This window comes from Lemur catta, chromosome 11 (assembly GCF_020740605.2).
Source record: "Lemur catta isolate mLemCat1 chromosome 11, mLemCat1.pri, whole genome shotgun sequence".
Lineage (NCBI taxonomy): Eukaryota > Metazoa > Chordata > Mammalia > Primates > Lemuridae > Lemur > Lemur catta.
In genome coordinates, this window is record NC_059138.1 from 29,855,454 (window position 1) to 29,872,114 (window position 16,661).

At 35.2% G+C, this 16,661-nt stretch overlaps 1 protein-coding gene across 6 annotated transcripts in view; it reads left to right on the forward strand.

Moving 5' to 3' along the window:
* Positions 1–16,661, forward strand: part of TFEC (transcription factor EC) — a 185,034-nt gene that overhangs the window by 11,725 nt on the left and 156,648 nt on the right. The gene's annotated exons all lie outside the window — the stretch shown is intronic.

A 16,661-nucleotide genomic window follows, 5' to 3' on the forward strand; every position in this document is an offset into this window, starting at 1 on the left:
TAAAATCATATAACTTAAATTTCAACTTAGTTTTAAACCTTTAAGTATTATTAACTTTTAACTTATATTTGTTCAAAAAGTTGGAAATAGATAAAATTTTTAATGCTATTACCTGATTATTATTGGTAATATTGTATTATAATGCTTCAGTGATAAACTTGATAAAAGGAAAAAGTAACTGATATGTGAGGCTTATAAATATTGTCTTTTGATTGTGCAAAATGGTTTCAGATTTTGTCAAAGCTTATAGAGAATTGGCATGACTATGTTTCCTTTATTTTATGCAACATGTCTCTGAAGAATAGGTTGAAGATGTAATTATATATAATGTACGAAATATTAATCTATCATCTGTTAATCAGTTTTATAAAAAAGCACAAGACAAAAGGTTACACTATAGAGTATATTTTTCATAAAGATGTAAACTTCATAAATTTGAAATTTTGAAAATTATATTTTCTTAAAGTCAGGAATAAATAAATTTGAATTTCATAATTTAGTAAAAGTGAAACATTTATTTCTTATTATTTACCAGTGCAAATACACTTGCAACTTATTGCTTATTTCCTTTATCATGTTGAATCCTATTTCAGATAGCCCTTAAATGGAAAGGAATGAATTATTTAAATATGAAAACCATTAAGTAAATGAATCACTCAAATTAGATAAGAATGATAATAAAATACAAGTTATTCAAATGCATATTTGAAAGATAGAGTTTCATTATTGTTTTAAGCATGACAAATTATATAATATATTAGCATAATATTTTATAATCTTTTAAGGACAAAAATGAAGGAATCTTTGATTATAACTTTTGCTACTTTATATTTTTAATATGAGCAAAATATAGAAGATTTTGTAGAATAAGCAAATGTCCTCTTCAATTCATATAATATTAATGGGTATTTGTGAAATGCTATAAAATAGAACTGATATTATTATAGTAGGACCTAGTATTATGTTTTTATAGTAGTATGCTATGGCAAAAGAAAGGAAAACACCTAATTTTTTATCCATTATTGTCTACTTTAAGCAAGGAGAGCACAATAGAACTTTATTAAATATTTTTGTACCTCAGAACTTAAATAATATTTTTCCCTTTGGATATCATTAAAATTTTCACCAGCATACTTTCACTTTTTTGGGAATTGTGTCAGAACTTTAAAAGATAGAAAATAAAATTACTTAGTGAGAATAATTAGGATGTGAGATTGTTAAAAGCTTCAGAGCTTTGCATAGTTTTCATACTACTAAATAATTTGGGTTACTTAGTTTAGATATTTCTTTTCTTTAATCCATATTGCTCATTTAAAGCTAAAAAGACTTTTAGATGATATTACCTATCAAAGATGAGAAAAAAATGAATAAATAATCATTTTAAAAGACAATATAGGCTGGAAAATAGACCAGAAACATCTTTCAGAGCATTATATGAAAAAAGTTTAGGTGACAAACATAGGATTGAATCTTAGAAGTATTTTTTCTATTGGTTTCCTTATTGCTTTTACCCTTTAATGGTTTTTTTTGGAGTGTATCTGTATTCAAATCTGTGAAGTTCAAATGGCACTATTGCTATTTTCTCAGAAAAATGTTATGAGACATACAGGGAAAAATAATAATGACTGTGAGCCACATGGAGTATTAGAGAGATAAATTTGAATGTGGAAAATAGAGAAGAATTTTAAATGTATGTGTAAAAGCATGACATAATGGAATACTGATTTAATTCAAGGGGCTGTATAATGAGTTTGAGACCTGCTCTGAGTGGCTTTTATTCTACTAGAGAATATGCTTTAAAAACTTCGGAAATAATTTCCAAAATGGGTTAGGCTTTCAAAACCAAGAATTTGGATAGTTCCCCAGGGCTTAAGGGAAGCTCAAAGCTAGCTATTTCATTTTGATGCTGAGGTATTATTTTCCCAGTTTTACAAATGAGGAGACTGTGGCTCACAAAACAAAACAAAACAAAAAACAAAAACCAAAAAAGGTATATGTTCACATGAGTAATAAATAGGAGACACAGAATTTGAAAATAAGTATCTGATATGTGCCAGAAAAAGAATTCAAGGTTGAGTAATATATAGTCATGTCCTCAAGGGACTGCTATTTAGGGGGAAGCAGGATGAGAGACATGCAAATGAATAAGTACCTTCAGTGTGATAGAAGTTATAACTGTGTGATTGCATTAGAATGTATTTGAGAAAACAAAGGTGGGCATGTACAGTTCAACCTGGGGGTGCTCACGAAAGGCTTTTGAGATGAGACAATAGTTAGAAAAGTTGTCAGGAGTCCAACTTTCCAAAAGAGGGGGAAAGATATTTGGGGCATTTTTGCATCTATTCATCTCTTAAACATTTCTTAGCCCCATGCTCAACATATTATTTTTCATTTTCCCTCAGCATCTTGATTTCTTTTTTTCTTCCAAAAGACTATGCTTTCCCTACTAAACTTATTTTCAGTCACCACATGCTATTTGTAGTTATGGGGTATCTTTTCCTTATTGTGCTGTTCCATATGCACTGAATTTAGTATACGTACATTAACTTGAATAAAATTTAATTTGTAGTATCTATGCTTGCTTACTTATTGTTCTGAATATCTAGGGTCAGGTTAATAATTGTCATTAGAGAAAATAAGGAGAGGAAAAAAGAGGACAAATGGGAAAAGTCAGTGAAAGGCAGACAAAAGAGAAGAGAATAGAAAGAAAGAAAAGGAGAGGGAGGCAAAAGAAAAATAAATGCTTGCTAATAAATGTAAGCAGCACTGTGCTTCACATGCATTTGAAAAGAGAGCAATGTGAGATTGGAAATTTTAGGGAATATGATAAAAGGAGAACAAAATTTAAAAATAGAACATAAGAAAATATAGGTAGCGGGCCTGGTGGCTCATGCCTGTAATCCTATCACTCTGGGAGGCAGAGGCAGGAGGATTGCTTGAGGTCAGGAGTTCGAGACTAGCCTGAGCAAGAGCAAGACCCCGTCTCTACTAAAAAAATAGAAAGAAATTATCTGGACAACTAAAAATATATAGGGAAAATTAGCCGGGCATGGTGGTGCATGCCTGTAGTCCCAGCTACTCAGGAGGGTGGGACAGGAGGATTGCTTGAGCCCAGGAGTTTGAGGTTGCTGTGAGCTAGGCTGATGCCACGGCACTCTAGCCAGGGCAAAAGAGCGAGACTCAACCTCAAAAAAAAAAAAAAAAAAAAAAAAAAAATATATATATATATGTATAGGAAAGATCATCTGAGACATGTTGGAGGCCTAATGTATGAAATCAAAACTCTTGCTATGATCAGAAGTCTGCAAATTATTTTCCAAGTGACCAATTTAACTATAGATATTTCAAAATAAAGTTCAGTATTACACAAAAAGCTAAGATAAAAAGAGTACCAATAAAGCCAACTTAAGCTAAGCTTTCCATATGGTCTAAAATGCATATGTGGAGCAGAACTATTTGATCACAGGATGTGAAAATGGCAAAGTATGTTAATGACCATTTAATACAAAACCTTCACTTAGGAGATGAGGAAATGGAGGCCTAAATGCCTTTACCATGTATAAACGAGCAACCATTGGGAGACCAGCCTCGATTCTGCATCCTGGGCTCTTTTTCTGTTAAACAGGGGCCTGTTAACATTGATATGGGAGAAGGTGGATTTGTAAGCAACATTCAGGAAGTGTAGAAGCAAGCCCTTGAGAAATCAAGCAGAAAGTCTAGAGAATCACAATAAAGAAAGAGCTTAAAACACACACATGAGGCATTTCTTTTTTCTTTCTTTTTTTTTTTTATTCACATGAGCCATTTCTATGTGACCAAAGTGTTAGATTCAAAGGCTGAAGATAGGTATAGTTATGGAGAACCCCACATGAAATAAAATATTTCTCTAGTTTGTAATATCTCACTTTCCTATGTTTTAAATGTCTTCTACTAATTTTGGTTGGATTGCATCTTAGAAGTAGGACTGATCCAAAGTTTAAGCAAGTTTTAAAATAGGTTTTTTTAATCTTAAAATCCATTTGATACCCATGATATATTTTTAAAGACAAAGAATGAGTTTCAGAAATAATAGTATTTAATATTTAAATTTGTTTAAGCAAATTTGCTCCATGACCTGTCTTTGAATGTGCTTTAAGAGAATGAAATTTCTCTCTCTCTCCTAAGTCATCCCAATTTGTCATCCCAATACCTGGGAGCCTCTGGGACAGTGAAGACATAGATTTCCTATTGTGCTGTAGGCACAGGCTGAGATTCCTTCAGGGAGTATCAAGACTCCTTGAGGGCCAGGACCAAGGCAAAGAGAGTGAAGCATTTACCTCAGGCATAAAATTTAAGGGGACACCAAACAAACTCAGAAATCAAGATAAATAATATTTTAATGTGATATTTTTTAAAAATCGAAACTTATGCTAAAAACTCCATAATGAACAGAGGATCAAAAGATCAGTAATGGTGCTCTGCTGAGCCACATTGGAGCCTGGGGCAAAAGGGAAAAGAAATTAGTAATGCAGATCTGAGAGCTGGGGAAGAACAGGGAGTTTTACTTTTCTGGTAAGGTAGATTTTAATAATTATGCAACCGTGTCACAAGGAATGTTATAAAAAAGGTAGAACGATAGAAGTATTTATTCAGTCAGTCAACCTAATCTTTTTGACATTTTAAGGCACCTAATTAAACGTGTGGCCGGAGGGTGGCAAAGTGGGCTTGGTGCTTTGAACATGCTGCTAAAGGCAAGTGCGTAAGAGCTTTCACCAGCTGGACATTTCTCCCTGGAAAGGTTTTTCTGGCACTACAAAGACATTAGAGTTGGTAAAAAGCAAAATATACCCAAGTTTAATAGGATCACAATTAAAAACAAAAATAAAACCAGAAAAAAAAACTCAAAAACCTTTGAGTTAGCCCTCTTCGGTAGACCCTGGCAGGCTTGCTGTAGGTCCAATGGCGCAGTAAGAAGTACAGCATGGAAATAAGTCAACTGTGGCGTAGCAAGGAATTGCCTTTTGTAAAATAGTTCTTCTTTGCTATCTTAAATAAATGTGATGTTTGACCATGTGGCTGTGACTGCTTCCCACCCTCTGGTTAACATCTATTCATTCTCCAGTTCTTGGTTTAAATATTAATTCCTCAAGGAAACTATCTCTAATTCCCCAGAATAGATTAGATCACCCATTACATATGTCCACTGGACCACATATTTAGGATTTATCAAAATGATAAGTCTATCAGTCAGGGAAGCAGTAATCATACTAGGTCTCTCTAGAGAGTGAATTTAATTCAGGGAATTAGTTATACAAGTGTTGAAAGAGCAGTAACTGAAAATGAGGTAACTCAGAAACTGGGAGGTTATTTGTGACTCTTGGGGTGCATACCAGGGGCTAGTGAACTACCAAAGAGGACAATTTGGCAAAGGATAGTACAGCTGAAGAGGAGAAATGGGGGTCAATGCTGGGATCCCTGAAGGGTTACAGCCACTTTCAGAGATACCACCACAAGACAAAGAAAGAGGAAATAATCCCCGAGAGAGGAAGACCCATGATTTCCCCCTCTCCTAACACCTTCTAATCTGGCATCAATGCTCTTCTTGGCCAAACCTATCTGGAAGTCAGTTGGCAAAGGATTCTAGAATATATAATTTTTAGGGATTTCTGGCCCCCTCTGATAACTACACAGAACGTGGACAAAAGGAATTGAGTTGAGACAAATACTTAATGTTAGTATATTAGATAATTGTATATTCATCAATACTATTAGGAGTGTAGTGGCAGTCTGTAATTGTCAGGGACCAGGAATATATTATATCTGCTGTGTTCACTAATATATTACCAGCACATTTCATAGTACCTGGCCTATAGAGGATTTTAAATTAATGAAAATATATATTAATGAATATTATCATTCCCACTGTACTTTTAAGAGCCATGATCTTAGTAACAGAGTTGGTTATGTGCTCCTACCAATGTGAATGTGATAGGAGCTTGGTGACATACCAAGAGATAGCAAAGCCTCTATCTGAAGAAAGTGGGGAATGGCGATGAGAGAGAGAAAGGAATGGAAGTGCATTAGTAAGTGACAGTTTCAGGACCTAGAAAAATTCTTTTCTACTTGAACCTTAACTGCTTTATCCATTTTGCCCTCTCATGTCCTAGGCCACATATATCAACTCTGGAGGATGTTTATAAGGAGTGGGGAGACAGGCGTCATATAAAGAATGGCCACTGTAACTCAATACTCATAACTAAATCAAAGAACAATCCTCCTGATGTATGTTGCAAGACAATGTTTAGTTGGCACTGTGCATTTTACCATGATGTCGGGGGACAGTGACCCTACTCTCCTTATAGTTTCATCTAATCCGCTGCTTCAAGGGATGGGCCACAGACACAAGATTTTAAAACCTGGGGGCACTTTTCTCTTTCCCCCCTCCTTCTATGACTCCAATTACATGTACATTAGGCCACTTGCGATTATCTCACATCCGACTGATGTCTTAAGTTTTTCTGTCTTTGTTTAATTTTGAACAGTTTCTATTGCTATTTCTTTAAATTTACTAATCTTTTCTTATGGAGTGTCCAATATGCTATTAATCCTATCTATTGTTTTTTTTTTACTTCATTATAAATTTTATTTGGTTTGTTGAAATAGTAAAGGAAGAGAGAGATTTTTTTTCTTAGCCCATTCATTGCTAATCACTACTGGTAAAGTGAGAGATCAGAGGGAGCATGCAAAACACAAAACAAATAACTACACCTGTGACAACAAAGAAATAGAAAATAGTCACAACATCACCATTATTGCATAATTTGCTCAAAGGATAAGAAATGTCAGAGCTATTTGTTCAGCCTGTTGGCATTTCCTAGTTACAAGTTTTTTTCTAGTCTCCAGGCTGGGATTTCTATTAGCCAGTGTAATTTTTATTTTGTACATTATATTTTTTTCTCTTTAACTTAGATTTAGGTCTTTCAAAATATCTTTCATGTCTCTCCTTAACATGCTTATGCTTCTATCTTCTTGAGAATATGGATTATAGTAGCTGTTTAATGTGTTTTTACTATTTTTGTCATCAGCATCATTTGCTGGTCAGTTTTTACTAAGGGACTTTTCTCCTCATCGTGGGCCATATTTGCCTACTTCCTTGCATGCCTAGTAATTTTTGGTTAGATACCAAGCATTGTGAGTATTGGAACTTCTAGTATTTTTTTAAAAATATTTTTAAGCTTTGTTTTGAGATCCAGTTAAGTTGATTGGAAACATTTTTACCCTTCACAACTACCTTTTAATCTTTGCTAGGTGGAACCACGACAGTCTAGTTCTGTCCCCATTACTAAGGCAATACCCTTCTGCATACTTTTCTGGACACATGTCCTGTGTAATACGATTTTTTCTCCCCTCTGGCTCTTGGGAACATAAACATTCACAGCTTTATGTGATCTCTGGAAACTACTCCTCCTGCACCTTTCCAGTCTTGCCCAGCCTCAAGTAGTTTGTGTACACACATACTCTAATCAGTACCCAGTTGAAGACTAGGGGAACCCTCTGCAAATCTCAGGAGCTCCCTTTCTTTATAGCTCTTTTGTTCTGGTACTCGGTCCTGCAAACTCTAACTGCACTGGACTCCGCAAATTCTCATCTCTGTCTCTTTAATTCAGAAAGAATACTGGACTGTTTGGATTTTCTCTCCCTGTGTTGGGGTTTGGAACTCTTTCCCAGCAGTGAACTTAGGCAATCATGGGATTTACCTGGTTTATTTCCCTTCTCTCAGGGATTGTTGCTCTGTGGTGCTTGTTGTTCAATGTCTGAAAATTGTTTCATGTATGTTGTTTGATTTTTTGCTTGTTTAAAGCTCTAGTATAAATAAATATGGTTCTTGTTCCTCTATCTTGGCTGGCAATGGAAGTCCTTGACATTTTTTACTGAACTAAACCTCTTGCACAAATTGATCCTAAATGCCTTTTTTTTAATTCAAAATTTAATCTAGGTGCATTTGGAGAAATCTGAGTATTACTCTGCACCATCATATAAAAGGGGTTTAATACACATTTTTAAGAAAAATGACCATGGAGAGATTTATATTTATGTGTAAAATATTCTACTTCCTACTTTGGGAAGGAATGTAAAATCTTCCAGAAATTTTATCTTTGTTTAAATCTAAGGTGCTTCCTGAATTAGTGTGAATGTCACCATGAAAAAAAAATTAAAACCCAGTGAATCAAATAAATTCAAATTTCACTATTATCTTATGAACCAATTAAATGTAATTTCATATTATCTGACACTAGAGGTGTTAATGCACTATTTCATCCATTAAAAATGCAAATATTTCAATTATGAAAATTTGTATAATCATATTAAGAGATAAGTTTATTTGTCCTCTCAAAGGAAAGAAAATTCCATTGTAACAAGTTTTCATTGATTAAAAAATCCCTACTATTAGGAGAAGGAGAAAAATCCAATTAAGAGTAAAAATTTCAAAAACTAATATCAAAGAAAATATTCTGTGTTCAGATTAATGTTAGAAGAAATCTATTTTGAATATAACTAAGTTTGATCAATCATTCTTTCAGAAGAAATTCAGACTTTCTTACGCATTTTTTCATTTTCACGTGGTACTTGATTAAGCAGATGGAATGCTACAATAACTTGTTAAGAGTCCAGTGCATACTTTCTAAAGGAGAGCAATGAAAATATTGTGGTTTGGATAAAATTATGTTTAGAGTTTATCATTTTGAAATTCTAAATGCTGATTTTACATTATTAATTATGCTCCTTTAAGAGTGATGCATACAAAAATTAATGTTTAGCATACTGAGTGAAGACACCCATATGTCAGACATAGCCATATATCTTTATTTTTATATAAAGAAATATAATGTAAGTTTGAGTCACACTCACATGCTTTCCAATCACCCTTACTCTACCTCTGGAGGCTAATATAAGAACACAAAACTCTTCTTATGAATTTTTAAATGTTAGTTTCACTTCCAGTTAACACAGTATTAAAATAGTATTCCCCTAACTATATACTCTGCAAGAAAATAAGGTGATGACAATAAAAATGCAAACATATTCTCTAAACATGTAGATGCCAGGGTGGGTGGTGGTGTTTTTCCTTATTATTCCTAACCATGTACTATATAACCATGTGACTGTGGTGGTTTGGTTATTAAGCAGGAAGGTAGGTAATAGATTTTTTTTTAGGCCATTGAATCACAGTTCTAGGGACACCAAAATAAAGTTCACACAAGGATGGTCAATATCATCACATGTATTTAATATTGTATTGGTGGTCCCAGCTGGTATAACACAATTTATTCCCTGAGAGATTTAATTTTTTATTATAAAAGTAATTCATGCATATCATTGAAAACCTTGAAAATAGAGAGAAGTTGAGAATGTCACTCACAGTTCCACTACTCAAAGAAGAAGAGGAACTTTTAACAGAAATAAGGTCTTCTGATTAACATTGAGCAATTTTAAACTTTTAAGAAGATATAAGACTAGTAGTAAAGCTATAAAACTAAACAAATTATAACATAAAGAAAATTTTAGATTGAGTGGGAAAAATATTTTTGTCTGTGCAATGTGTAATTATTTGGATTTTAAAATCCAACAGAAACAAACTTCTCAATTCCAGAATTAGTTTCCTTGGTGGGTAATCAAGATAAGGAGGAGGACGTATGTTTGGTTTTGTCCAATTTCCATTTGGTTTCACGTTGGCTGTTGTAAAGAAGATTACAGTACGGATGCCCCATTACTCCTCCTCATGTAGTGAAGGAAAACTGCATGAGGAGGTAATGTTTAATTGCCAAGTCCAATGATTAGCACTTAATGTCTCTTTTGGAGTTCTTTTCTATTGTCTGGTCACAGGAGACAAAGCCTAAAGAAGCTGTCTGAGTTTTTGTTCTATTTAGTTGGATGTGGAATGCAGGAGTTGGGACAATGGGAGAACAGAGGGAATTTTTCTGTTGAAATTTGGAAATATCACCAAACGTGACATTACACAGAAACAACTCTAAAAGGCTCTGTTGATGACTGAAACTTGAGAAACGATGGTGCTCAAACTTGTTTGTGGACTTTTTACAAGTATAATTTATGATGGAGTAGAAGTGAAAATAGTGGACAACTATATTTTTGTCAGCACTGTGAAGTTATCATTTTCCAATCTTTTGGCTTCCATTACTGTCATTAAGAAATCATCCACCAGTCAAAGCTGGTTTTTTTTTTAGCTAATCTGTTTTTTTTTTCCTTTTGAATGTTTTCAGAGCTACTCTTTGTCTTTGGTATTCTGTAGTTTCACTAGGAAATGTCTGCGTATGGATTTCCTTTTAGTAATTCTGATTAAGACTTATTAAACTTCCTAAATTTGAGAATTTGTATCTTTCATCAGATAAGGAAAGATTCAGCCATTATATTTGCAAATATTTCTTTTACATCTTTTCTCTCATTCATTTCTGAAACTCGAAGTAACACATAGACGTTGGAATCTATTTTCATGTCTCTTAACTTTCATATTTTCCACATTTTTTACTCTCTGTGTTCTATTTTGAGTGATTTATCCAGAAATGTCTCACAATTCACAAATTTCTTTTCACCTTTGTATAATCTGTTGTTTAATCCAAACTTTGAGTTCCTAATTCTAGTTCTTACAGTCTTAATTTCTAAAAATTTTAATTTGTTCTTTTTCTAGATGGCTTCCATAACATTTTCTTTCTTCATTGTATTTTTAGTAGTTTATTTTATTTGTATGTCAAGTAAACTCATTTTGTACATTTCTTCTGCTTATTATAAGAGCAACCATCTTTGAGAGCCTTACTTGGCAGTTTTTCGATTTGTATCTTGACTTTCCCTCATGGTTATTTGTTCTTTCTTTATTTGGTGACTTTTCACTGTGAGCCAACTTGAAGCATTAACGGTTGGCCTTTATTAATGTATGTATTAAAGGGAGTTTGTCTATAGGACTTTGAGTTTGCTTTTGTCAGCAACTTGTGTTTTCTACCAACCCTGGATCATTTGAAACTGCATTTTCCAATATGGTTATTTTGAACCATATAGGTGGTTGAATTCTTGCCTCAGACACTTGAAACTGAGGCTTGTGGTTAGGAATGGGCGATCATTAAATTGCTCCACCCTCTCTCTGCCCTCTACCCAGAGGCAAAGCTGCAACAGACAAGTATCTCCATAGATTCTAAACAGGGCTATTTCTTTCAGGCACTGACAATAGTGCTCTTTCTTCTGGGGTCCTGGCTTTGGTGGATTTTCTTTGATATACTTAGGTCTCAGACTCTGTTTCTCATGCCCCAACTGTGAACCTATTAAATTTTGGTCACTATTTATAAGGGACTGGCAAACACTTCCAGGCAAACTCCTACTCCAGGTCCTACTTGTCCTTGTAGATCTGCAGTTTCTTGAGTTTCTAGTGGTTGAGAAATTCCTTGACTGTTTTCCCTTGCCAACACAAGTGTTAAAATGATTTTTAAAACTACTATTCAACTTTATTAAGTATACCATACTGGTAGGTTTTTCACTTAAATACCTGTCTTTCATCATTGCTAGAAACAGAATTCAAACTTTTTCATTTCCTGTCAGTGTTTGTTTTACCTTTGTCTATAACTTTAAGTTTGTCTGTCTCAGTTTTACTTTGAGTTTAAAAATATATAGGAAATAGTGATGATTGGTTTTTTTTATTATGTACCATACTTGAATCTTAAAGTCTTATTTTATTGGTTATTATAGGGGTTATGGCATTTTAATTTGTAAGCAACCCGAGAAGAGTTGCCTGCTCTAGAATTACCTCATTTTAGTGGATGTCATGGATATTTCTGAGCTAGTGACTAAGGAATTAAGACCCATTTGGGTGTAGATTCAATTCGGCACCTGGACCTATGTTTACCTAAAATAACTTGATTTCCTGAGAATATTTTTAAAACTGAAACTACTTGATAGTTGATTAGATCTCCTGAGTCCCTTAACAAATCAAAACTTTCTTTTTGGCTTCTGGGGTCTTGGTACTTGGGTGGAAATACTCTGGCTTCTAGGAATTTCCTGTAATTCCCTGAGCTCAGAGCATTTGCTGGATGAGTGTGTAGCAGTTATGGTTCTGTTAATAAATAGGTGTGCAGAAAAGGAAGTGGCCTCTGTGGTGTGATTTGATGGGTACTGCCAGGCCCCTTCTGACCTAGTGATCTCTTCTCTTTATCTGTGGCCCAGAGGTGACTCTTTTAATTACTTTGCATTGGACAGCAAAAGCTGGAGTCACTGTCTTCACATAGCTCAGGGGAGGGGTGGGATGTGTAGATACCCACCTGCTTTCTCATCAACATGGGTTTGGTAATCAGGTAAGGTGATCATCATTTGAAAGGGGGAAAAATGATTTAGGACAGGTAAATTTTCAGGGAGAAAAGAGTAACCAACATCAAGTTGTTTGGATAATTTACTGTTGTGAAAAGAATAAGCATCAAGTATTTCTTTCCTAAGGTTGGAGAAAAAAATATTGGGTGATTATTATAAGGTACCGTTTTATTTGTATTTACTTTTACTTTTTGGCTACAGTTGGCTAGGATTGCATTTTTCCTAGCAACACAATCTATATTAGTCAGGGTTCTCCAGAGAAGCAGAATCTATCCATTCTTTGATATCTATGTATCTGGTGATTCAGGTAACTATATCTATCTATCTATCTATCTATATTTATTTATTTATTTATTTTAAGGAATTGACTTACATAATTGTGAAGGGCTGGCAGGCTAGAGATTCACGTAATAGTTGATGTTGCAGTCTTGAACCCAAAATCTGCTGTGTAGGCCAATAGGTGAGGAGGTGAAGCAGGGTTTCTGTGTTGCAATCTTGAAGCAGACTTGTTTCTTCTTCCAAGAACCTTATCTTTGCTCTTAAGGCCTTCAACTGATTGGATATGGCCTACCCATGTTATGGAGTTTCATTTTGTTTGTTCAAAGTCTACTGATTTAGATGTTAATCAAATTTTAAAAAATATATCCATAGCAATATCTAGACTGGTGTTTGACCAAACAAACTGGGCATGGTAGCCTAGTCATGTTGACACAGAAAAATTACACATCGTACAATCCTATAAAATCTTAATGGACTGCCTGCGAATTTCATTTAACACAATTTCATTTGCCAAAAACACATAATTTTGGGGTCATGTCTTGTGAATACCTAAGTTTAATGATCCAAATACCCAAATGAGTGATATTCATGGAGTGTTTGTGGTGAGGCTCCACACTTCCTAATAGCTGAGTATCAGTGAATCGGTAAACGTTTATAAAATACTAGGCTGGAAGAAAACTGACTGAGAGCCCTTCATCTCTCATCTCTTCTAGGACTTTTTCCCTTTTCCCTGTAGTCCTTGGCTAAACATTATAATCAAGGGCATTGTGGTATGCTTATGGAAGGAGTAGAGACAGAGATGTGCTGGAGGAAGTGGGAGAATGCATTTCCCTGCTTCTCTGACTCCTCCCAAATGCCTTTCTAATTGCTAGGATCCTGCAGTTCCCTATAGAAGCATCAATCACATACACAGCAAGAAGTGATGCATAGAACTCAATTTGGCAAGACATCTATTCAGTTTCTTGATTTAGACTTCAGCAATTTCAGTTCACTAAACATATTGTTTCTATCTGCTTCCAGCTGGGAAACCTTGGACTGATGTTTGTCTCTTTCATGTTGCACTTCATTCAGCTTTTCATCCTGGAATGAGAATTATTACTCACATATCCTCTGCTCAGCTTGCTTTGCATTTTCTCTGAAGGTCTGTTATGAAAACCTCTCTGTATTGATTAGGGGAGTCTGGCCTTTTGTATCAAAAAGAGCTCATGGTACAGAGGTGCAAATAAGACAGCAGTTTATTTTCTCTTGTGTTGACAGTCCAAAGTCAGGCAGGTGGTCTAGGGATCGTGGTAGAATCTTTTTTCCTGAAGGTCAACCAGGTACATTTGTTGGTGAGAAGTTGAAAAAAGGAAATTTGGGGCAGGCTGCTTGTCTAAATGAGATAACCTCAAAGTTGCTTGCATCATTTTTACTCACATCTAGTTAGACCGATCTGAGTCACATGGTGACACCTAACTGCAAGAGAGGCTAGGAAATACAGCCTTCAGCTCAAAAACTAGGTACCCAGCTAAAATTCAGCGGGTTCTACAAAAGAAAAAAGGGAAGACTAAATACATCAGTGATTTATGTTACATTTATACTAGGCATTACATTGTTTATTATTGCTAGTTAAGAATGTTTTATTATAAATAACAGAGATATTCTTGAACTGGCTTTAACATAAATAGGGAATTTATTATAAAGACACAGAGAACTGGAGGGTGAGAAAGGACCTCACCAAGAGACTGGAAATAGGAACTGAAAATTTTCAGAACCTTCTGTCTGGATCTCTGCTTCTCTTTGCATCTCTTTGCTTCTCTTTCTCTTTTTGTAGCCTGGCTTTCTGTGACCCTCAGGGCACATAAGAAAAGCACATTGGTGGTCATTTCATTAATGGGGAAAAAAAAAAAAAAAACAACACCATAAGAGCCCCTGGTTTAACCTGCGGCAATTCTAGCTGGATGCAGAACTTATCTGGCTTTTCTAAATTCCAATGTCAAATTTCTGGGTGGAGGAATCTGATTAGTGCAGCTAAGGTCAGGTGTCTGTCTACCTCTGGTCCACTTAATTGTGGCAGAGAAGCTGGGGGTTGTATAGTGCACATCGTAGCTAGTAGGGCCCAATGCTGTGTGGGAGTACGTTCTGCCAAATAAGGAGAGGTTCGCAAAGTTGTGTCCCCCTATGTACAGCCTTATCAGGATTCTGAGAAATTCATCACTTCAAATATTGTCCTTATCTATTGTTTCCGGAACTCCCAGTTTACTGCTAAGGCATGTGTTCATAGAGATCAGTGGAATTCACAGCAAATTCTCATTGATTGGGAGTTGTGAAGGAAATGGAGAATCCCTTGGGCTTCTGAAGATGTACCTTTTTCCAACTGTTATGGACAATCTTGTCATCCCATAAAATTGTACTTAAAGAAAAAGAGCAGCTTTGGGAGCTGCCAGCTGGTTGCTGGCCTGGCACTCATAGCTAAGGCACGGAGGGTCCTCTCCTGCTTAACCTAAAAGGCACCAGCATCTCATGAGGTTTCTCTGTAACTATGATGGAAAGAGACAAAACCAAAACTATTTCTTAGTCATGTCTGCAACCAGGACCATGTGCAAACCACAAAAATAACCAGATATTTCCTTTTCCTGGTTAGCATGAGTGCTGCTTATTTAATTACAGCTTTAGACTCACTGTGTTTTTCCTGCTGCTTAGAAAATTATTGTCACCTAATTACTTTCACTTTTTGATAACATCCAGTTTACAGCTAAGTCCTGCTTCTTTGAACCCTTGCTAAAAATCAGCTAATACAAGCCCAACTTCTGTAACCAGCTCTCTGTGGCAGTCTTTTCCAGAGATGCTCCGTAGCCCTTCATGGGACATGGTCTCCTCTGCTTCAGTGAATAATAAATCCACCTTTTGTTGACTGCCTCTGTGCTCTCAGTGGTCCTGGAATAGTGGTCAGTAACACTCTTTGCTAAGGAATCCAACAGAGAAAACAAACAACAACATAAGTTCATACACACAGGACTCTGCACTTTTTGGCTTTTGTCCGTTTGTACCGCACATGCTTTTAGGCTAGTGAGTTGGTTTGTTTAGAAGATGATTAAAGACACCTATTGTAACTTGAGGGGTTCCATAGTTTGTTGCAAGACAATGTTTTTACAGAAACTCTTTTTATAAAAACATTTAGCTGGTAAAAATTATTAAAAATTTGGAAAAATGCCCACAAAAGTTTATTTATTATTTATGGCATTAACATGAGAATATATTGATTTAAACTGTTCCAGATCCTTTTCACAGTTCTAGATATTTAAAAATTCTCAAGCAGTTTAAGTTTGAAATGGCAATTGCCTCTTAATTTTTACTTTTGCTGGCTATTTCCTCGTGTGAACTTCTGGAACAACTCCTACAGTACTTACTTACCTAGCATGCATTATTAATTAAATTATAATACATATGCATCTGTTTATATACTTCTGTAATTTACATTGATTATAAATTTTTCTAGAGAATGTTGACCACGTAAGAGAATTTTTTCCAAGTAATTTACAGGGTTTGATACTTTATACAAAATAATTATAAACAAGCTGCTGATATCTGGATAGTGGGGGAAATTTGATGGCAGCCCAGGAAGGATGCTAACTTGCAAGTTCCTTGAGGACATCGATCATGTTATATTCAACATTATATATCTAGTGGATAGACTTAGTGCTCTCATGTATGTGCTAGCACGTGTGGCTGCCCTGTAAATATTTGCTGAATGAGGAAAAGACTACAATGCTATGGACTCCAGACTGTAGAGAGTCAGGTGAAGATCCCAAACCGGAAGGCAGAAATTGGGCATAATTTTCACCTGACTTGTCATTATGAGATGGAGACACTTAAAAAGGAAAATGTATTGAAATGTGAACAATTCTGTGGGATCCTAAGTAGAACATACGGATTAAATTGGCTGTAGTCTCTGGTGAAGAGTGTTAAATTGTAGGATCTAAACGAAGATGAAGTCCTCTTCCAGAGCCACACATTTCTTTCATTTTCTGTTGTGCTTTATTTCTCAGAGATGGCTC